Below are 24163 nucleotides of genomic sequence, written 5' to 3' on the forward strand. Positions count from 1 at the left end.
TTATTTGTAATAAAATGAGTATATTAACCTAACAATTCACTTTCTTTTAAAATGACTTGTAAGGACATTGCAGAATGCTGCGATTCAACATTTACAAAAAAATTTAATTCAGCTTATATAATGTCGAATAAAGACGCTTTGAGCACCACTTCCAAGTCCAAATCCAAGTCGCTGTGACTTTGAGGGGGTGGATCCCCCACATCTTTCAAGGCCTCTGGCGGTTAGGCTTTTATTAAAACTTTACGTTCGTAAATTTTCAGTGACATTTAAGAAACACGTATAACCTTTTTATCCACAAACTTGAATTTTATAATGGTTTAGAACTATTTAGAGTGTTAACTTTAAACAAAGTTATATAGATGTGACAATTATGTCTTTTAATAATCACGACATATTTGTAAATATTGTGCTGAGGCTTTAAATATAAAAAGTAGTTTAACGTAGTATCAACTTTATCAAGAAACTATTTCAAACATTTCGCAAAGTGGTCACCGAAATTTGCGAAAACCACAATACTGTTAATAGCAATTTTCATGATCACTAAATCTCTAAACTACAAATTGGATTTTTATGAACATGTTCACCTTAAATCTTGGGTGGTTGTCTGGAAACAGATTTTAACGATGTTTGAGAACAGTTAAGCACCAACATGAATGTTCCTGCGAATCCTGCAGCTGCAACCACAACGGGTCCTTAGTCCAAGAATACGTTTTAAATATCTTGGAAAAGATAATCATATCATTTAGTGACTTTGTGACATGACTTTATTATTAAAGCCTTGTGTAAATCATCTAACCAGCTATATAATATAATCATTTACGAGTATAGTACAAAAAACATGAATCACATACTATAGAAAAATTACCGGTTTATTTTATATTCCATGTTTCTTAGTAAAAAACAGCAAACCAGCATTAAGATGAGAAATTGGAGATATCAGTTATAAATCACAATTGTGGATGTTGTTACAACACTGCTTTAAAAAGTTTATTAGTCCGTATTTTATTTTTAATCACAGTTTTTGTTGCTGTAGATTAACTATTTATTATAGTATTACTTAAATTTTCATATAAAATATTGTTCCTAAGTGGTAAACGATATATTTAAACATGTTTTTTTTTTTGTTTTTTTATAATGTAACAACACAGCTGTTTTAAAATAACGATAATGAAAGTACATGGTTGTAGTCGATAATACGTTTATTCTTAAAACTGTAATGCAAGGTAAGCAAACGTCTGTGAGTAAATTTTGCTAGTAGAGTTAAATTGTGGAAATTATTGCTAGTTCACAATATAAATCACTCACCAACCCCGGTGTCAGCGTGATATTCTGGAATTAGTTATAGAGTAAAAAATTGTGTTTATATATTTTTTTACATAACTGTGTGACTGCGTTGTACTTTTGAATACTTTCAATTACATCAAAGCATTTACAAAAACAGTGTGTTTATTAGGGAAGATACTTAGTATTTTAAGCGTCACAAATACTTAAATACTGATTTAAATTATCCAATATTTAAAGCGTTACAAACAAATACTGATTTAGAGTATTTAGTATTTAAACCGTTAACAGTACGGAAATACTGATTTGAAGTATCCAGTATTAATACTCAGTATCGCTGAGTAACGATATCAGAAGTAACGGTTACATGTATGTACTGATTTAGCCTATCTCTAGAACCTAACCTCTAGAAATGACCTTTAGAAAGACTTCGGATTTGGATTAAATGTAACCGAATATAAACATATTATAAGTGATTCTGCGAACGGGGGCATTTGTAAATAAGTTTAAAAATATTTTCCATTGTGTATTTATATTTTATGTAAACAAATTATTCTTACAAATACTAATTCAAAACAGTTTTATATTTAATTGTAAAAAAATACGTCTGATTTCATTTTAAATGCAATATTATTGTTCAGTACAGAAAAAAAGAGAAAACAACTAAACCGCAACCTAACAATTACAGTCTAAACGAACTCAGCCAGTAATCTGGTGGACAAGAACTGAACTAGCGATACTGTTATCCTGGTGGCCATTTGCAGAAGTTATTATTGTACTAAATCATAATATTTGGTGATTGTGAACGTATTTAATATTACTGATACCACATCGTGATTCCTTAACTCTGTATATTGGGCAAGTTATAATGTAATATTCTTCCTTTGTCTGTTTACTGTGAATTACTGTGTTTTAATAATAAATTTATAGATAATATTTACATGAACATAAAACAGGTCGGACGCGACTTGTCGGAGGGTCTTGCCATCGACTCATCTGAAATAATATTTATTTAGAAGCTACCAGTGATAAAAATAAGAGTAAACCCGATTCAGGTCAAACTAATCTCACTAAAAATCAGGTCAGTATAAAAAAACTCATTTGGATCTCGAGCAATATCTGGCATTGTCCGTGTTTTACTGTTATCGAGCTTATACGAACAGTGTCTCATGGTTGGACACTTAAAAAATATTCTGTATTACGTTTCATCTTCTGTCTACAGTGCCTTGACCTTGTGTCTTATTAACAAATTTCTCATGCAACATTTGAATAGATTTTGTTCAAAGGAAGTTCTATAATAACAAGATTACCTACTTGTTTGTCGTTGAATCGTTATTTAAAATGCCTTGAAATATTACTAAAAATTTAGAAGAAAACTGAACCAAATGGTTTGACTCATTGGTAGTGAATAGTTCAACCGTTATTAATTAGGGATTCACCAAACACCCCAAATAATTTAAATGTATGCTTATTAGGATACCTTGTAAACTGTTCTAATAACAATACGTATTCCAATATCCCAGCATTGTTTTTTTTATAATTCCTACAAAACTTATGGCATAAGTCTTTAAAAATCTACATACAGGTATATGTGACTTTATAACAAAAAGTTAGGCTGTACGAAAAATTGATTCTTAAATTATGTAAAAAGCTCGATATAGGATATAATCATGGATGGAAAACCAAATCACTCTTTTTCTGACTTTGCTCTGCCTTTAATCACAGGTCAGCCTGTGATCACGGTTCAGTTGGGAACAGAAAAAAAAAACTGAAATTGCTTCCGACACATTTTATGTTTTTATATGCCAACGAATCTATAGAATTTGTGTTGTGAACTAAACTGAATTCTGTAGCAAGTGAAATAATGAGTAAAACTCAAATACCCTTCTTTGGAGGTTTTTAGGATTGAATATTACAGACATTATTATTACTAGGCAAGAATATCATAGAATATATTCACTGGAAAGCAAAAAATTGGGTTGGGTACGAGCAAGAGATGGGCGGTATATAACGTATTAGTGTCAGTAACATCGTTTTTCACAGGTAACCTATTACCAGAATAACGTGTTACCAGTAAGACACTGTTATTTCAGTAGGCTAATGGGTGGGCTGAATGATTTGGCGTTCTCATAACATCTTTGTGGCATTAGGTTACGCATTAATCTGATTAACGAGTAACAGCTGAGTCTATCATCGTAGAAGCAATGAAGATATGAAAGGACCAGTTCTGGTAACGCTTTTCTGTATTACGTTACTGAGAAACCAATAACGTAGTGGAGTCAGCTGGATAATGCGGGATGGACAGGGAATAAAAAAACAGAATAAAATAAATAATAATATGTTCATAATGTTCATCGTTCAGTGAAACAAGAAATCAGTAACACTACGTTTTGAAATCTACAAACTGAGCGTTGTGGCACGCCTAAGTCAGGACGACTAGGGTAAAGATTTGATTATTTTAACCTAGTTTGTAATTATGTTTTAGGTTAGTTATTTACCTGAAGAAGAGATCAGATAGCAGATCTCGAAACGTAGTGTTACTGATTTCTTGTTTCACTGAACGATGGCAAATGTCCGGAAAAATCCTTTTCCTTTAATCCTTCCATCGTCAAAAATAACCTTTAAACAAAGAATATATGTTAATCAAAACAGAAACATGTAATTTATATGAAATAATAAAAAACAATCCAGCATTTGAAACATTACTCAATGTTTAAAAATATATTTTGACACAAAAAGTGCATGTTCATCACAGTTGTTCTTACCGATGTCATTACTCACTACGCAAATTAATTTACTTTTTTGAATTAACATAATTTAAAGAAATATTAGCCTATTATTCGGTAAAATAAAAAACAGCTCGGAATTTTTAATCAGGAATAGGTCACATTTTCTTACAGTCTATAGTTAAGATATATCTAATCGATAGTTAATTCTGTTGTCGTTGGGGCCGTTTATTATAGTACATGTCTTTTTATAGTAAACTATGAACATTATTACAGACACGATAGCACCGACCTCAATACTATCTTATATTCCAGCGGCTCGTCATGAATTCATCACATAGTAAACTCAGTGGACACCGAAAGAAGGGGCAACAGTACGAACGTTGCCAGAAGAGCTTCCCTAATTTAGTAATATTTATTTAATATAAACAAGAACGAACCAGTTGTTTTAATAACAACCATACAATACTTCTTTTTAGAGTTAGGATTAGACGTTTTTAGGGCAGACGAAATTGTATTTTAATAACCATACCAAACTAACCATTTATTATATTTTCACTTATTGTACTAGAAATGAGCTGCACCCCAGCATTCTATTGAGAATGACTGACTGCAACTTCCAAAATATAAACTTCAAATATACACCATAAAATGAAAAATGCATTGACATTAATATTAAATATAATTTATTATAAACATATTACAAGTAAATCTGGAGACGAGAATATTAAAAAAAAATAGTTACAGCTCTGTTTGTTTTGTTTTCATACTTTACGGCAAAGTAATTATTCTTATAAATGTAAATTTTTAAATGCAGTATCATTGTAAACATTCTATAAAACTATTTATTTTTATTTTAAATGCCAATAATCTTTTCTTACTAAGAAAGAGAGAACAACAACAGCGCACCCGACCGTTCGCAATCCAAACTGACTCGTGGGTACTCTGGTGGATAAGAGCTGAACTACCAAGTGTTCGTCTGGTGGCTAATGGCAGAAGTTATTCCTTTATTGAAATTTAATGTAAGGATCACTGCACATTGCATAGTGGCTAACGATTATACAAAACCTTTTGTATTTTACACAATTTCAAATATAATTTATTCGATGCTTTTAACAATGATTTTATTTCCATGAATTTATCTTTAGAGTATAAAGGTGATTTTCAGTTTTATAACTTGTAATAAACTTATCTTCGTCAAAGAATATGTCAATAACAATAATATAAAATTAGGTCAAGTAGTGCTTTGTATGCAACCAATTTCTAATGACCATTCTTATCAATGGTAAATAAACTCTTATTATTCTTAGACACTCTGTAAGTCTGACATTCAAACTCCGGTACGGTGACATAACAAAACACTGCGGTTCTACTGTTGACTATATCAACGGTCTGATATTTGTCAATATCTTCTTTAGTAACTTGTGTGGAAGGGGCTGAGACAGTTTTTATTGTGATAAATTGGAGAACGGTGATAAATTCATTTAGAGGTCCCATGGATAATAATGATTGCCATTATACTATAGTGAACGTGATTGTTTCATTCGAGTACATTTTGAGTTGTATGGAGATTTATAGTTCTTATTAATTAATTTAAAAGAATTGCACGTAAGGAAATTCAATTTTCTATCTTCCATGATTTGAAACATACTATATTTAATTTATTTAAACACTTTAATTAAAATGTACATTAAATGTCTTACAATAAAGTACTAAACTAGGTTTTGAGGTATGTGAATCAAATAGTACATAAAATGTAACATTTTAAACTAGTGATTTCTGTATATTTGTGTCAATAGGTTTGTTATTTTGCTAGGACGTATCATAATACCATATTAGTTCCAACTGAGGTGTTAAAGCAAATATACGAGAGTAACCTCTCCTTTAAGGGAGTACATCAGACACCGATGTATTTGTACTTGAACTTTAAAGCAGTAAGGTCTATTTTCATGGAATCTCTTTCTGTTTAGCAAAATGTGACGCTAAAGCCACTATACTGCTATGTTGCCTTATATTCTTGATAAAATCCTAAGCGTACAAAATTAGTGCTTTTATCAAAATAAACAAAATTTCAAATTTATTATTACAAATGATTTCCTGTATTTGTGGCACCTCATCTGTGAATCGAAAGTACCAAAGTGCATGCAAGTGTTGTTACAACAATAAAAACTATGAAGACAACATTTAATTAATGTTATGCCTGAACGCAGGAATAGGTCTAAGCCAAAACATGGATTTTAACTGAAGTCTGTATTCCATTGGTTTTCTGAACATTCTCTCATGTCTTGTATTCGTGTTCTACATGGTCATTACCAATACATAAAAAGTTATTCCACTTTTTTCTAAGAATCTTATCCAAACAAACATTTTGAGAATCCTTCACGTATACAAAATGCACCCTAGCAGGATAACGTTACATTGTTATTTTTGGGCTCCAAGGATAAGACATGTACTCTTATTTGAATACTACAATCATTGATGTAATAATAGTCCGGTAAAATAAGGATGCAACCTCGGAATGAAAGATAATACGCTAAAAATTTGCATATGTCTTTATTTTGATGGTATAAAAACTTACCTCAAAAGTCTGATATAATCACGTGTACGCGACTTAAGTTATATAAGGTCAAAGGTCACGAAAATCAGTTTTTTGCAAATATCTCGTTTTCCTTACGCTAAATGACTTTGAAGGTTGTTAGAGAAATTGTAGAACGGAAAATCCTCTTCAAATTTTGTCTGAAGTAGTTTTATGTACGTTCAACCCTTTTTGAGATACAGCGCAAAGAGTAGGGGACCGCTTACCTGTATATACGATAATGCGAGGTCAGCCAGTAGAATAAAATAAATAAATGAGTTATATTGTTAATTATTCACTTAATATTATCAATATTACTTAATATTATTATTATTGTTATTTTGTCATCATTAAATTGTTATTATTATTTAATAAACCACATTTATAGATATTAATTATAATTATATATTCTCTAAATAATACTTATTTTATTTTTACCAAATATAAAATATTAAAAGAAACACTTTTCGTCCATATTACTATGAATATTATATCTCGAAATACAAATCTCTTGTACGACGTTTGCTGTTTCTGCGAAGCTGTAGCAGATGCTCCATTGTTATACTGTATATGACCGTGTTTTTTTTTTACTTTCTACACACCGAGTTTGGAATTTCTATGTATAAGTACAGTAGTGGTGGTGAGATATTTTAATTCATGGTGGGAATGGTAGGGTATTTCTCTGCGTTGGTATTTCTATACCGATAAAAATTTATTTTATCCGTTAGTTGAAAACGACATCTTAGCATTAACATACGTACGATTTTGAGTGTATCTTTTAATTGCAATGGCTGATTGTTGTTTTATTTGTAATAAATTAATATCAGAAAGTGCTTCTGTGAGTGTTGTGCGTGGCTTACAAACATTAAAAACTGCAAGTATTGACAGAAATAACGGCCATATCAATTATTTAAATACTTTGACTTCTGTGATGGTGCATATTGATTGTCGAAAAGTGTATATAAGTAAAAATTCAATTCCTGCATCGAAGCGACATGCAGAAGACGATGAAACACCAACTGAAGAAAGTCCACCTCGTAAGAAACGAGAAGAGGTATTTGATTTTAAAACATCTTGCTTGTTTTGTGGTCAAGTAGCTGATGAAGTCGCAGAAAAAAAAGAAAAGTATAAACGCACCACCAGTAAAGTAAGTACTCTTGATTTTTAAAATAACGTTTTGACGAAAGCTGAAGGAAGAGGCGACTTGTTAGGAAAATTAGTCAAAATCGTATACTTTTTGAACATGACTTGGTAGCTGCTGAGGCTAAATATCATGCTATTTGCTACTCTCATTTTTTAAATCGAATACCTACTGATAGAAAGCATCACAAAGATGATAACATCACACAGGCCATGATAGAGATTTATTTTAAATAGAAAATAATAATTATTCACAATTTACATTAAAAGAGTTGAAAGATATTCCTACTGAGTACGTACCTGATGATAAGACTATCATTTCTAAATTGAGGGATAAGTATTTGACTGATATAATAATTACAACTAAGGTGGGTCTTTCACTATTATATTTTTGAGACACACAGTCAAATATTTTAACCAAAGCTTGGTACGAGAATAATAAAAGCTCACCCGAAGAAGAACGACTACGAATAGTAGAAGCTGCTGCGGCGATTATTAGAGAAGATATTCGATCATCTGTAGTTGAAAAAAAAGTCTTATCCACCTCCAAATCAAATGCTAGACGATGTTAATGGAGATTTGATTTTCGTGACCTTTGACCTTAAATATCTTAAGTCGCGTACACGTGATGATATGAGACTTTTGAGGTAAGTTTTATACCATCAAAATAAAGATGTATGCAAATTTTTAGCTTATCTTTCATTCCGAGGTTGCATCATTATTTTGCCTTATTTTACTGAGTTATAAGTTACTAATACGAGCCTTAATTTTAAGTTTATTATCTACAAAAATACCTAATACTCTGATTGTATCTATTATAGGTAAGCATTGAACCTTTAATAAGTTTTATAAGTTAAAATCAATACTTTTGCTCCTGGATAAAATTATGACATTAGTTTTATTTGCATTAAATTAAAAGTTTAATAATTCAAAATGTGATACTTTATAATTAATATATGCACTAAGGACACAGCTTTGAGGTAACCTCTATTAATTAATCTAGTGAGAAAACACTTTATATTAATGTAACTTAGCTTCCTGTTTATATGCTAACAACAATAGGCCTACACTATGGACTTGGAATTTAGAATACCTAGGCTAAACAATCTATCTATTCATACAGGCCATAAAATATTGTCATAAGCACTAGAAATTAAAATTTATTTCGTAAAAAGTCACAATTATTGTGTCTGACATAAAATTGATAAGACAATCACCACAACCTTTCCTTTAGCTAAAATCATATTGAATATCTAGAATAAAGTTAAATTTTTTTATTAGGCATTCTAATGTCACAATAATATATAACTGCGTTCATGATTTTAGCAGAGAATTATATTATAATGATTGGTTTTTAAGTCTCTTCAGTTTTTTCCTTTAAATGGAGAAATTTTTCTGAATGTTACCATATCATTGAGAAGTCCATACTTCTTTTCAAATTTTATAAAAAAACTTCCAGGAAAGTTTGCATTTCTGAATGAACATTTTATATGATAACCTTATAAAAACTTGGAGTGGAATTTATTAGTTATAGCTCAAATTAATTATTTTGTAGTTAAATCGTTTTTGAGTAGTCATTATAGGCCTGTACAATTATAAGTGTTTTTTATTTAATTCATTAATATGAGGTGCATAATCAGGTGCAGCGTGTTTTGTAAATGCTTCACACAGTTTCCTATTGCTGTTTATAAATGTTTCATTGTTGGCATCGCATTTGTTACCTTTTTACTTCTTTATAATGTTCCAGGCACACGAACAAGTCCTTTGCAACAATGTACTCACTGACAACTGAACTCATAATGTGTATTGCTCCTAATATTGTTTTAATAAATGAATAATTTTTCACATTGGATACCAGGCGAGCACTATTGCTAGTTTAGTTTTTGTCCACTAAGTTACTGGCTGAGGTAGTTTGGACTGTGACGGGTAGAAGCGCAAATGTTGTTCACTGGTTCTCAATGTGAAAAATTATTGGTATTTGAAATATAATTATAAAATTTTAAAACATTTTTAACATTATACTTCATTAAAAAAATTGGCTTCTTAATGAATAATTTGAATGTCATAATATATTAAGACAAATAGAACATAAGCTTAAACCTTATTTCTAAACGTTCTCATCCCCAGATTACTTACTTGTAAATATATAAAATTTCACTATTTATCAATTTAGTTAATATTTCCACTAGATTGCAGACTCACAGCAGGGACTTAAATAGATGTGAGGGATTCACCCTTACAGCCATAGTGACGTGACAATTTGGTTTAGTGATAGGAGAATCGAGTACTTAAAATAATCGAATACAGTGCGTTACTTGGTTATTTCCCTGGTTTGTCAGTCTAATATTTGTGGAAATATAATTTATGTTACACAATACCGTGTTGTAACTTAGTTATTTAAGATAATTTTTAGTGTGTTTGTTTGTGTAAGTGCTTTTTAATATGCCTCCTAAAAGGTTTCCTCAAACATTTTGAGAAACTGGATGAAGATTTTATAGTTTCTAGAATATGCAAAAAAGTTATAAATAACACTAGTGACATGAAATGCACTTGAAAACGAAACTACCCACACACCTTGTTGGAAGCAAACATTAACGTAAGTAATGTTACATAAATGTTGATTCTATAGCTGTACCCGTACAAAGTACTCACAGCGAGTGTGAAACCAACCATATTGCTTCAACAAGTTTTGCTAACATTTTTGGAACATTGACTAAAGAAATAGTTTCAAATAAAAATAGTCTAAGAATCAAAAACATTCTCGACGATTAAAATTGTTTGCTAAAACCAGGGACTCTTACTGAAGCTTAGCGTAAGTCAATTGACAGAAGTTTAGTGAAAATAATTGAAGAAGATCTTTAACCATTGTCGGTAGTAGTAAATAAGGGTTTCATAGAGTATTCTCGTAAACTACAGCCTATGTACAGTCAACCATCCAGAAAGATTGTAACTGACAGTTTAATTCCAACGTACGTTAATGAAATTACTATTAATAGCCAATAACAAAATGTGGTTTCACATTACTACACTGATTGGTTTGTAATTCTCTACAGTTTTCTTTTTCTTTAACGGGTATAAGTAGAGCAATTATTCTGCAATGGTTCCATGTTATTAGGAAGTCCATATCTCCATTCTAAATATAATTAAAAACTTCCAAGAACGTTTTCATTGGTAATCAAATATTTTTTATGATTCTCCATAAAAGACCAGAACCAGTATTTATTACTAATAGTTAGGATTACTTATTTGGTAGTAAACTATTTTTCTAAGAGATCGTTTATAGTTTTGAAATGATATAAGCAATTTTTTTTTACAATCTATTAACATAAGATACACAATCAGGTGCAATGAGTTTCGTAAATGATCACACAGTTTTCTCATTGTTGTTTTTAAACATTTCATTAATGCCATCGCATTGCTATTTTTCGATTTCTTTATAATGTTCCAGGCACTTGTACTAACCTTTTCTCACCGATATAAGGATATAATTTTCTCAACATAATATTTAGCTAACTGAGTACACTCCTAATCTTTAAATTGAGGTGTTTAATATTTTTCATAATTCATTGCATTCTTTGCCATTTAGGGTACAAAATAACTAATCTCGAGCAACAACTCTGGAACAATTAACTGTACAGCGTACAATGCCAGTGTACGTGGGCTAGTATTCTTTTCTTAAATTAATTTTGTAATTAATAATGTAAAAATATCATAAATATGAATAAGGGTTATTATATTAAAATGTATAGTTATGGGTAAATGGTCCCTACTCATAGCATACTAGCATACTTACCAATTTTCTAATACACAATGCATATCTGGAGATGCAAAGTATAAATCAAAGGCAGAGGCTTGTTTATACACAGAGAGTATATTAGTATGATTATAATCTTTAAATAAAATAATCAGGGACTTTTTGTGTTTATTAATAACATCATTACCCCTTGTGTTGGGACGAAAGGATACCCAGTAAGGATGTCATGTGTTTATTTCTCCACGTGTTATAAATATCATTGATCCTTTTAAACAAATATTGTTGCAAAAAATTTCCTTCTATTTTATCTGCGGGTTTATAATGTATATTGTATAAATAAATAGCTCTCTTGAAATTGGTTTTTTGACACGGGGTAAGAAATCACGATATGATCAATGGACTTAATGACAACTGAACTGGGGATGTGTATTGCTCCTAATATTATGTTTTTCAAATGAATAACTTCTGTCAATGGCCACCAGGCGAACAGTATTGCTAGTTCAGTTCCTCTCCACCAGGTAACTCCACCGAGTTAGTGTGGACTGAAATGGATATGTGCGCTGTTGTTGTACTGTAATTTTCGATGCAAAACAATTATTGATAATAAAAATAAAAATATAAGGGTTTAATACATTTTTTAACATGACATTGTATTTTATAATAGTAGTTCTCTAAAGAATAATTTAGTTGTCATGTTATAAAGATAAAAATTAAACAAAATTCTAACATTATTTACAAACATTCTCGTTCTCTGCATTACTTGTAATACGTTTATAAACGTTGTTCTGTGATGAAGAAGCTGAGGAAGAGTGCCTTCACCTAGGCGATAGAAATTTTGGAAGCTGCAATTAGTCATTCCTACCCGAATGCTGAGATACAGCTCGTTAAAACACAACTTCAATGGATTATATAAGTATTAGTTAACCAATTAATCTAAATAAATGTTATCCAGTCATCTTGCTCGACAAAAGTTTCTGAGATCGTAATAGTCGGCCCTAAAAACCTCTAAGAAGACTGTTCTCATAGGACTTGATTTTTGTGTTTTCAAAATGTTTTACTATATAAATAGTACCTCTTATTGTCCCATTTTAGATTTATAGTTTTAATATGCAGAACAGATACGTTCGATCAACTACCGTATCATGAAATTTCATATTATAGAGCTGGAAATGTTGAAATGCATATTGTGAAATCCACATAAATATAGTAAGAACTACAAATGTCTTTAGGCACAGAAAAAGGCACACAAGAATAGTTTCAGTGATAAGGATAAAATTAAACCAACATTCGAGTTGATTTTATATTAAATGCGGTAGTGTAAAGGGAGATCAGCCTCTAGTCTTTATGGAGTTGATGCCATATATATATAAACATTAATTTGGAATTCTTTCTCTTAAGAATAATATCACGAAATTTCTACACTTAGCTACTACTTTCTTTCCTCTACTATTAATATATCCTATTTATTAATAGGTTTATATGACACTGTATTTGTTTTAGTTACATGGAGCTCATGATACAACTAGGAGTCTAAGAGTTCTGTAAGAGAACTGCCGGGAGTGGGTTGTCTGTAGAACCAACTGACTGCACAGTCGAGCCTGGCAACTAACAAACAACAACATTAGATCTCCAACTGAGACCTCAAGCTCACCTTAGAAAAGTTGTTTTAATTATCGTTTGAAGTGTGCACTGAAAAAATCTGTGTGACACACAAGTAGAGAATTATTCTGAGCTGCTACCATTCATTGAACCACAAGGAAATATTCAAAATGAAAAGTTAAAATTAATTTTATAACGATTGTTAGACCATTCGATAGATCAATGAAACAAATTGTGCAACCCCATTTGTTACACTCACATATCTAATAATATCTATTATGACCACAATTTATTGGGTGTTCTCAATAAATTACTGTTACATGACAAAATCAGCTGATCAAAGACAATGTGCAACATAAGGAATCTGGGGACGAGAATGTTGTACAGTATTTATAACCTAAAGTACAATGAGGTTAAACTGAGACAAAGATTGAACCAGTCGTGTAACTTCCCACAAAGCTCTGCAACTGAGATGAATTATTCTATATAAGCCAGAATCTCTATAAGATCAATATTATTATCATCCAAGTGAACTTATCGCTGTGTTATAATATAGATATCACATGTGTTAGTCCCCACCCCCCCCACCACAACACTAGAATGCTTCTTGCACACCAGACCGTGGATATATACCACTGTAGAAATATAATATTTGTTACGTCAAATAATTTCTGATCATATAAAATATTAGACGCTCTGTACACGTTATTTACTGATACGAGTCACTTTTTGCATATAATATTAATAAAAACGTACAAAATCGTTCCTTCTAGAAACTTAGCGGTAATCTGTGACAACAGTGCAGCATCCATTGTGTGATTCCTACTTTTTTCTATAAGTAAATTCTTTGATCAAGTTTAATAATAAACATAACTGTAGTATCTCTCCATTTACAATGTTAGAATAAAAAATGTTAATAAATACACTTTTTTATTACTAAAACTATATGTTATGTGTATACTTTAAAATACATAAACACAAAGAAAGAAAAACAAACAATTTTAAAACCATTTCGCTCGCAGATTTTTTTTTTTTTTTAGTGTGTGCCTTCATTTTATAGACTGCATTTCTGTGTCACAATTGACACGCTTCACCCATGTGTTACGATACGATCGAGAAGTTCGTTACCATGTTTGTCGCATCCATCAAGGTAAGTTAACGATGCAGCCTTTGTTTATTACGATCTCCCGTAAGGATTGTTGGAACCATCTGTCACAAAATTTGTGGATTCCATTCTTCCCTACAACAATTTCACGAAGTAAACTTCGTGAAATGTTCCGAGAGTTCAGACATTGTGAAACGGCGATTTTCATAATTTTGTCATTAATTTTCAACATCAAATCTTCAGTCACTAGGCTAGGCCGATAGCTACGACTATCGTCATGAACACTGGAGCGGCCGTTTTAAAAGTCAATGCACCACTACCTTACTCTGCTTTCACTCAATATTCTATCTCCATAACTTCACACATTTGGCGATAGATTTTAATTGGTTTATGGTTTCTTGCAAACAAAAACCTTACTACTAAAAGAAATTCACAAGTGGCTGGATTTTCAATTGCAGCACATATTTTAATTAATCACAGTGAGAAAAATAAAAGGGAGAAAATATGTTTATGAGAAAGATAACAATAATTATTAATCATAATTGTTTCGTGATGAATTCCAATCTAAATGTATTTGTAAAATCAGGCCATAATTAATAAGTTAGGTAATTTAGCTGTTTAATATAATAACCGTTTTCATTAAACAAGTGTACATACTTAATAACCTTGATTCAAGAAATCAGTTTACTATCAAAGAATACAAACCATTTTTAATGTTGGACGCCAACAGTATTGCTAGTTCAGTTCTTGTCCGCCAGATGGAAGGACGAGTAAGTTTTTACTAACGTCATTAGGGGCGCCCTTGTAGCTGTACATTTATATTAAAGTGAATAATTATCAGTAATTAAATTATAAGTTCAAATTTACTTAAATTAAATAAAATGATTATGTATACAAATTGTTTTCTGTAAAACTATATACTGTGTATATATCAAAATACATAAATACAGAGCAAGAAAATCAAATCTTTTGGGAAATATATCGATTGCAGATTTAATTATAGTATCTTTATATTTCATGTGTTATTTAAGTTAAGTAGTCAGTCGCAGCTCACGATTCAATTTGAACATTGATTATTGTTTTACTATGTAATATAAATCATAAAATTTAAAACAAAAAATATGCGATTTTCACACCTTAATCTCTTAAAAAGTTTGTGCTTGAAATGCCTCTTATTGCCTCCATTATTAGGATTATAACTTAAATATTCAGCAACAGATACGTCCGATAAATTACCGCATGCTGGAAATTTTAAAATGAATTGAAATTTAACATGGGCTTTTTTATTGTCCCTGGAATAAAAAAAGACATATTCATAAGTCGAAAATTCTCCGGGCTAGTTGTCTATTTAACCAATTTTATGAAAAAGATTGTATTTTCATCCAAGTAGATCTGACACCGGTCTAACTTATGATCTGTGAGCATGCCAAATTGCTAATCTTTTGTTTTAACATCAGAGATGACAAGTTACACTTCTAGAATGGTAAAGCTATTCATTTAGCGGTCCAATTACTTAATGCTTTATATATTTGTTAGCCTGTAGGAGAGCAATGTGTGATGGTTATTGTGGTCCTACCTAATCTTTACAATAAAAGAATAACTTCTGCCAACGGCCACCAAGCGAACAGTATTGCTAGTTCAGTTCCTCTCCACCAGGATATTTGCTGAGTTAGTTTGTACTGTACCGGGTAGGTGCGCCTTTGTTCTTCTCTTGTTTTCAGTGGGAAGCAGTCATCCTTAATGAAAATAAAAATAAAAACACTTGATACAATTTTTAACATAATTTATTATTTTATAATTTAGAGCTCAATACAGAAATTTGTTTGTCGTACAATATAAATGGGAATAGATACAAAACTGTTACGTTATTTACAAATGTTCTCGTTCAGAGATTTACGTGTAATATCTTTATAAAGTATGTCGCTTGTAGTTACCTCAAGGTGCGATTTATGTTAACTGGAGAATTTTTACTATATTTTGGAAGCTGTAATCAGTCATTCTTACATGAATGCTGAGCCACAGCTAATTACTCAAATAGTTTCATATAGCATTATGTAATTATTCGTTATCACGTTAACTTTAATGATATCCAGTTTCTGACATGGTAATATCCGGCCCTGAAAACCTCAAAAAAGACTGTCTTAGTTCTAGGACTAGTTTTTTTTTTACTAAATAAGGAAATCTATGCTGTCAAAGTTCACACAGTTACCTCTACTGTTGGTGTCCACTGAGTACTATGGTGATGAATTGATGACGAGACGCTGGGATATATGAAAGTATTGGGGTCAGTGCAATTAGTTCAGTTCTTGTCCACCAGGTTACTGGTGAGTTAGTTTGGACTGACACAAGTAGTTGTCCCGTTCTAGATCTATATTTTCCAGCAGAAAATCAAATTTCCACTTAAAATAAAAGGTTTGATACAATTGTTTGCATATTTTTATATGTAAAACTATATTTTTGATAGGAATAGTTTACTTTTTTGTACACACATAATAATATAGAACAGAACTGTAACTTTATTTCAAACGCTCCCGTTTTTTAATTTAATAGTAATATCTTTATATTAAATTATAAGAATGATTTGATTATTTTGACTTTCTCCATTGTAAGTTAAAACTAAAAAAATTATATCATACGTCATTTGTGTATTTCAATAATGACACTTCACAATGTTGCAGCTTTTTAGTACATCCATAGTCCATCCCTCTTCAGTGAAGTTGACGGTTAGACTCTCAGACATGTTTTCTTTAACAATAATCTATAAACAGATTATTACAAACAATATCTGTTGAGAAATATAATACATTTAATTAGTTCACAGTAAACAGATAAATAAGAATATTACATTATTTCTTTCTCAGTTTAGTTTTAATACCAGAGGTGACAAGTCGCACTTGTTAAAAGTTGATAGTTAAAGCTATTTATTGTGGTAGCTCGGTATTTTAAAGCTTTGTATAATCATCTGCCTGTTGTCAAACAATGTGCACCGGCCCTAATATTGTATTTTAATAAAGAATAGAATAACTTGAAAGAAGTACCACAGTATTTTTAGTTAAGTTTTTGTCCACCAGGTTACTGGCTGAGTTAGTTTACCTAGTGATCGACAGGTGCGCTGTTGTTGCTCTCTCTTTCTCAGTATCAAACGATAATTAGGATCTCAAATAAAAATACAATAGTTTGATACAATGTTCAACATGATATTGTATTAAAAAATCTTTGCATTTATATTATAAATCTTTTACTCTTAAAATATTTATAAAAACTACCAGAACTGTGACAGTATTAAAAAAAAGTTCTCGTCTTCAGTCTTACTTGTAACACGTTTATAAACGATTAAATTCTCATAAAAATTTACTTATTGGTACACACAATTGCTTTTCTTGACCTGGTTTTATATTAGTCTTCAAAGAAGGTTTAATTAAGGTACTTATATTCTCTTGAATTATGTTTAAAGATTTGTTTTATTACATGAATAAGCAATTGCCCGTGCATGAACACTTTTGGTTCAAGTGAATTATATTTGTGAGCCAATATTGAGTTTTCCATTGTTCCAGATCACGAAAATATATACATACACAGATTAGAGAAGCCTAAGTCTGTGAAACCACAACTATTATATGTTTTATAACAGTGTTACATTTTTAGTAACTTTTAGATAGTAAAGTTGATGGATAGTACATTAAGATTGATAATATATAAATTTTTGTGTCTTTATCAACTTAAAAATATTTGTAGTATTTTAGAACATTTTAGAGGAGTTGGACGCTATGTGAAAACAGTAGAGCACCCATTGTATGATTCACTTAGGTTGTCAGGTGTCATATAATTCGCTGAATTGTCAGAGTGTGTCTTAGAATAATAACAGGTTACTTTCCGGTCATTAGGAAAGTCAACTAAATTATTTGCGCGGAAAGTGAATACACAACTTGAGCCCATTCTAAATTTTTACTGCAAAAGTATTTTTGACTAAGTTTAATTAGTAATAAAGTATAAACTGTATAGTTTTAAAATTGCCTATAATACACTTTATATCCTGTCATGTTAGACCCTAAAATCTCCAAAGGAGGCTTATTTGAGGTTTTTATTCTCTTAGTGAGTTAATGGTTCTTTCGTATTGTTTTACAACATGATTTTATGAAAAAGTACTTCATGACATAGTAATATTCGGACGTATAAATCTCAAAAAAATGTATAAACCAAACAATTTTTGGTTTATCTAATCTCTTAGGACTAGTTCTTTTGTATTGTGTTCAACCTTTTAATATTTACATAATTAATACTAGATGAGTGAGATATCCTGGCAAATAATTTCATACAATTTTTAACATGACATTGCATTTATAGAAATAATTTGTTTTTTCTAAATATGATAACAAAACAAACAGAACTATAACCTTAATTAAAAACAGTCCCGTCTACAAAATTAATTGTAATGTGTTTATAATAGAATACATTCACTACCTTCAGTTAATGAAAACTTCAGTTTGGTATAGCTGTAGTCAGTAATTCTTACCTGAGTGCACAGACATAGGTCGTTGTCTCCTCCTATAGTAGGAAATCTAATTATTGATGAGTTTGCCTGTTACTTAACACATTTCCATTCGATTATAACAATCTCCTAAGAAGACTTGTTTTATGTTCTGTTTAGTGTTGTAATTAAAGGTACATATACTCATAATTTTCAGGAATGTTCAGAAGGATGCCTAATTAACGGTGAGTTGGGTTTACCTCGTAATGTAATACAGTTTCTGACCAGGTAATATTCGGCTTTAAAAACCTCCAAAACAACTTATTTCACAGTTTTTGTTTTCTTAGGACTGGTTTTTTCGAGGTATGTTAGAAAATGATTTATATTAAATAAATAATACTAAATGAGTAAAGCTATTCTGACAACTCTCACATTCTTCTTTTGTATATACTGAGTTTACTAGGGTGATGAGTTTATGACGAGTCCCTGGAATATATGAAAGTAATGAAGTTAGCTGAACTGTGATTAAAATAATGAATTTAGTTTACTAAAAACATACACGAGAATTAATTGTCTTATTATAATCGGCTACCAAGAATCCGAATTAAACTATTGATTAGAAATATATATCTATATTTATAAGTAATAATTCCGAGCTGTTTTATTTTACAAACTTAAAATATCTTTTTTAATTAAGTTAATTCAAAATAAGTAAAGTCGGCAAGAAAAATTTAGATGAACTAATGCTAATGGCCACCAGGTGAACATTATCGTTAGTTCAGTTCTTGTCCACCAGGTTACTGGCTGAATTAGATTGCACTGTAATGGGTAGGTGCGCCCTTGGTGTTCTGTAATTCTCAGTGCTAAACAGTTTTAATCATTAAAATAAAAACTTAAAGGTTTGAAACAATTTTTATCATGACATTTTATTTTACAGTTTAATACGCCTGATAAATCTGTAGTTGATATGAATTTGGTTAAAACTAAGCTAAAAGACATTGACTGGTATGAGGTTTATGCTGAGGAAGATGTAAATATATGTTATAATAAGTTTCAAGGAATTTTAAGCGATATAGTTAACACTAGCAATAAGATATTTTCGGTCGATTGTAAATTAAGGAAAGCTAAGTTTTTGAGTCCTTGGATTAATAAAAATATTCTGAAAAAAAATAGACAAACGAAACAAGCTTTATAAACTTTACAAGAGAAGACCGTATGATACCGCTTTTATTAATTATTTTACACGATTTTCGAACAACTTAAAACTAGAAATTGATATTACAAAAAATTCCTTTTATTCTAATCAGTTGGAAAATTGCAAAGGTGATATTTCTCAGCAATGGAAAATTATTAATAAATTAACTGGCAGCAGTAAAGATAATTGTATTGACCGGATTGAGCTTGATAATGGGACGGTGATAACAGAGCCTTGTGACATTGCTCAAGAAATCAACAACCATCTTATCTCGGTACAGTCTGGTCAGCCGAGTACAGTCCCAGCCTTAACACTGCCTCCTATCCGTGCACACCAAAACTCTTTCTTTATAGCTCCAACCTCAGTAGAAGAAGTCAAAACTGTTGTTTTTAATTTAAAAAATAAAAAATCTACTGGCTTCGATAATTTTAATGTTAATTTAATAAAACATGTAATTGAGGAAATTGCCCCTGTGTTAGTCTACATAATCAATAACAGTTTCAACAAAGGTGTTTTCCCCGAAAATCTTAAATTTAGTTCAGTTGTTCCTATTTTGAAAAAATCCAATTTATATAAATTAGATAATCTAAGACCCATTAGCCTACTTTCAGTTTTTTCCAAATTATTTGAAAAGATAATGATAGTAAGATTAAATGAATTTCTGAAAAAAATCAACTTTTTTAGCAGTAAACAATTCGGTTTTACTAAAGGAAGATCTACTGAAGATGCATTGATTACAGTTACAGATTACATTTTTACCGGATTAAATTCAAAACTCAAAACAACAGGACTTTTTATAGATTTTAAAAAAGCGTTTGACATGGTAAATCATGAGATTCTTCTCAGCAAATTAGAGTCAGCTGGGATCAGAGGAGTGGCTCTAAACTGGTTTAAAAGCTTTATCATAGGAAGGAAACAACAAGTAAAAATAAATACCACATTTAGCAACCAAGTAATTGTCCAAAATGGAGTACCTCAAGGATCAGTGATATCAGCCACCCTATTTCTAATTTTTATTAATGATTTATTAAACCTTAACTTCCATGGACACATTAACGCTTTTGCAGATGATATAGTTTTTTTTTATGCAGAAAAAAAACCTTATTGAATTGAGTGATTTAATAAATTTGGATCTTTTACTACTCAGGAAATGGTGTCTAACTAATAGAATGCAAGTTAATGTGAATAAGACTAAATTTGTTACTTTTGATTTTTTTGGTTTTGAAATACCCTACCCGTTGATATTTCATTCCTCAAGCTGCAACTTCCAACTATGTACATGTCAATCATTAGAGCAAGTAAAAACTATTAAATACTTGGGAATTCTATTTGATGAAAAACTTACGTTTGAACCACACATTCTGGATTTACACTCCAAATTACGATCACAAATAAGAAAATTTTACTTTTTGAGAAATTTTTGTAACGAACAATTATTAAGAACACTATATTTTGCCCTTATTAATTCAAGATTACAATACGCCTTGCCATGTTGGGGTGGAACATACAAAACTTTAATTGGCAAGTTAAGAATGACTCAAAATTATTTCTTACGTATAATCTTAAAAAAATCTAAAATAACACATTCCTTTCCGTTATACCAACATTTAAAAATTCTACCCATTCAGCACCTATTCATTTTTAAAGTCTTGAGATTGTTTTTTATTAGAAGCGGAAATAGAGAAAATATTATGCCTAACCACCTACATAGTACAAGAAGTTTTGTAAATAATTGTTTCAAACTGCCTAAAGTTAATAAAGCTATTTTCCGACATTCCTTTCAATATTTGGGACCCAAATATTTTAATAAACTACCATTACAAGTCAAGAGTACGAAAAACCTCAATCTTTTTTGTAAGCAAACAATCACTTGGCTTTCTTCTCAGCGGGATGTAGAATACTTTAACAATGTATTAGTTTAAATATAGTGTTAATTTTCACAATATAAAAAATAATATGTATGTGTGAGTATATGTGTGTGTGTATGCGTAGGTATATATGTGGATGTATATGTATGCATGTGTGTGTGCCTATTAATGCATAATTTTGTCATTTTAGTTACTTTATCTCTTTCTATTATTTAAAAAATCATTTATACTATTTATTTTCACTAATATGTAGATATATATATGTGTGTGTGTGTGTGTGTGTATATATTCTGAAACCCTCAGATGTTGCGGTTGGCGAAATACTAAGTAAAGTATTATAATGCTAGACTCTGTTTCACATGTAAAAACTATATTTTTATTTTTACAACTGGCCACACTACTGGTTAAAGTGGCCAGTATATATTTCTCGCCTTTTTCATGCATGTATTTATGTAATAATTTATGGGAAATAAAATTCATTTATTCATTCATTTATTCATTTAAAAAGAATAATTTGATTGTCGTACATTACACATATAAAATATAACAACAACTGTAGCATTAACTACAAACGTTCTCGTACATAGAATTACTTCTAATATCTTTATAAAAGATGTAATTTTTGAACTTGCTTATCGGCTGGAAACGTGTAACTTTGTATTAGATTTGGTTAATTTTGAAAGCTGTAGTCAGACATTCTAACCTGAATGCTGAGATACGGCTACTATGCACTTATTGCTTTGAATTAATATCCAGTCAGATTGCTTTGATAACAGTTTCTGACATGGTAATATTCTCTCCAAAAACCTTCAAATAAGAATTTCATTTTTATCATATGACTATTTTTATCTTTTGTGTTTTAAACATGTTTTAATAAATGAAAGCTATTCTGGCAACGCTCTCACTGTTACCTATACTTTTGGTGTCCACTGATTATCTTACTACGGTGATTAATTCATGACAAGTCGCTTATATATATGAAAATATAGAGGTTAGTTCAATTGTGTTTATTGTTTATTAATTGTGATTATTATTATATATATTTGTGTTTTTTTATTTTATTTCTTGTAGTTTTATGGTAAATCTGTAAGTTGTTTAATAAGACAAGAGTTTTTCGGAAAATAGGTGTAGCTGAGAATCGCTCTTAATAAAAACATTTTATTTACTATTATGTGCGAACAGTACTACATGTTTTGTGTGATTCAAATTTTTTAGTATAGAAACAATCATTGACCACGTGAAGTAATAACATTTAACTTTAAATATTCCTTTTATCTTGAGAAATAGTACCAGTTACATGATTTTGTTTCATAGTATAAATGTTAACCATTTTCATCATACGAGTATGGTACATGATAACCTTGTTTCAACCAATAAGGTTACTATCAAAGAATACACATAATTTGATAATGTTGGATGTCAACAGTATTGCTACTTTTCTTGTCCACCAGATCAACGGCCGAGTTAGTTTTTACTTACGTCGTTACGGGCGCAATTGTAGCTGCACATTTATATTAAAGTGAATAATTATCAGTATTTAAATTAAAAGTTCAAATTTACTTAAATTAAATAAAATGATTATGTATCGAAGATGCCATCATCAGGTGTGAATCAACAATTTAAAACAAATGTCAGCTGAGTAAAACAAGACAAAATTTATATGGTTAAAAGTAAAATAAAATAAATATTAGTATATGCATAAAAGTTTTAGTCAAAAATTATGTACTTATATTTTAAAGGAATGGTGAATATTTGGTCGGACCAAAATTATTGTTTAATATTTTATCTTTATGTTTTGTTTGCATAATGTTTCATATGCGTCGAGTTCTCCTCGTTTAGGGACTTTTTTTAATAATATAAAGTTTTTAAAGGTGTGGTTTGTTTCAAATGCATGTTTGGCAATATGAAAAATCAATAGATGAAAAATCAGCTATAGCCAAACATGCATTTGAAACAAACAACACCTATAAAAACGTTACTTTACTTGCGTGGCTGTAAGGACGGTCGGCGACTGCCTAAGTCGACATTCAATGCGTGGTGTAACGTAATGTTTAAACCATTATGTAACACAGACTACTTCTGTTGAACCATTAACCAGCGGATGAATTCGCTTAATCACAAGTATTAGTCTATAAACCTTTTGTTTACTTTAGAGGGATTTACTTACAACTAAAATGCCACTTAATTTACAACGATTTATTTTTCACAGTTTTACTCTACAGGGCCAAACATCAAAATAAATTATAAGTATTTTTCTGTACTTTTCTCTTAGATACAGTTTCTAGGTTAGCGTACCGCAATTATGTTTAAGCATAAGTTTACATAATGTTATCAATAATAACTATTTTTTAAACATGTCATTGTTTGTGACATGTCAGAATTGTATCAATCAGTGTGTCACAGCTCTGTGTTCTAAACACAAAAGCGTTTGAAAACATTTCAAGAGAGTAGA

This window comes from Homalodisca vitripennis, chromosome 8, assembly GCF_021130785.1.
Source record: "Homalodisca vitripennis isolate AUS2020 chromosome 8, UT_GWSS_2.1, whole genome shotgun sequence".
Classification (NCBI taxonomy): domain Eukaryota; kingdom Metazoa; phylum Arthropoda; class Insecta; order Hemiptera; family Cicadellidae; genus Homalodisca; species Homalodisca vitripennis.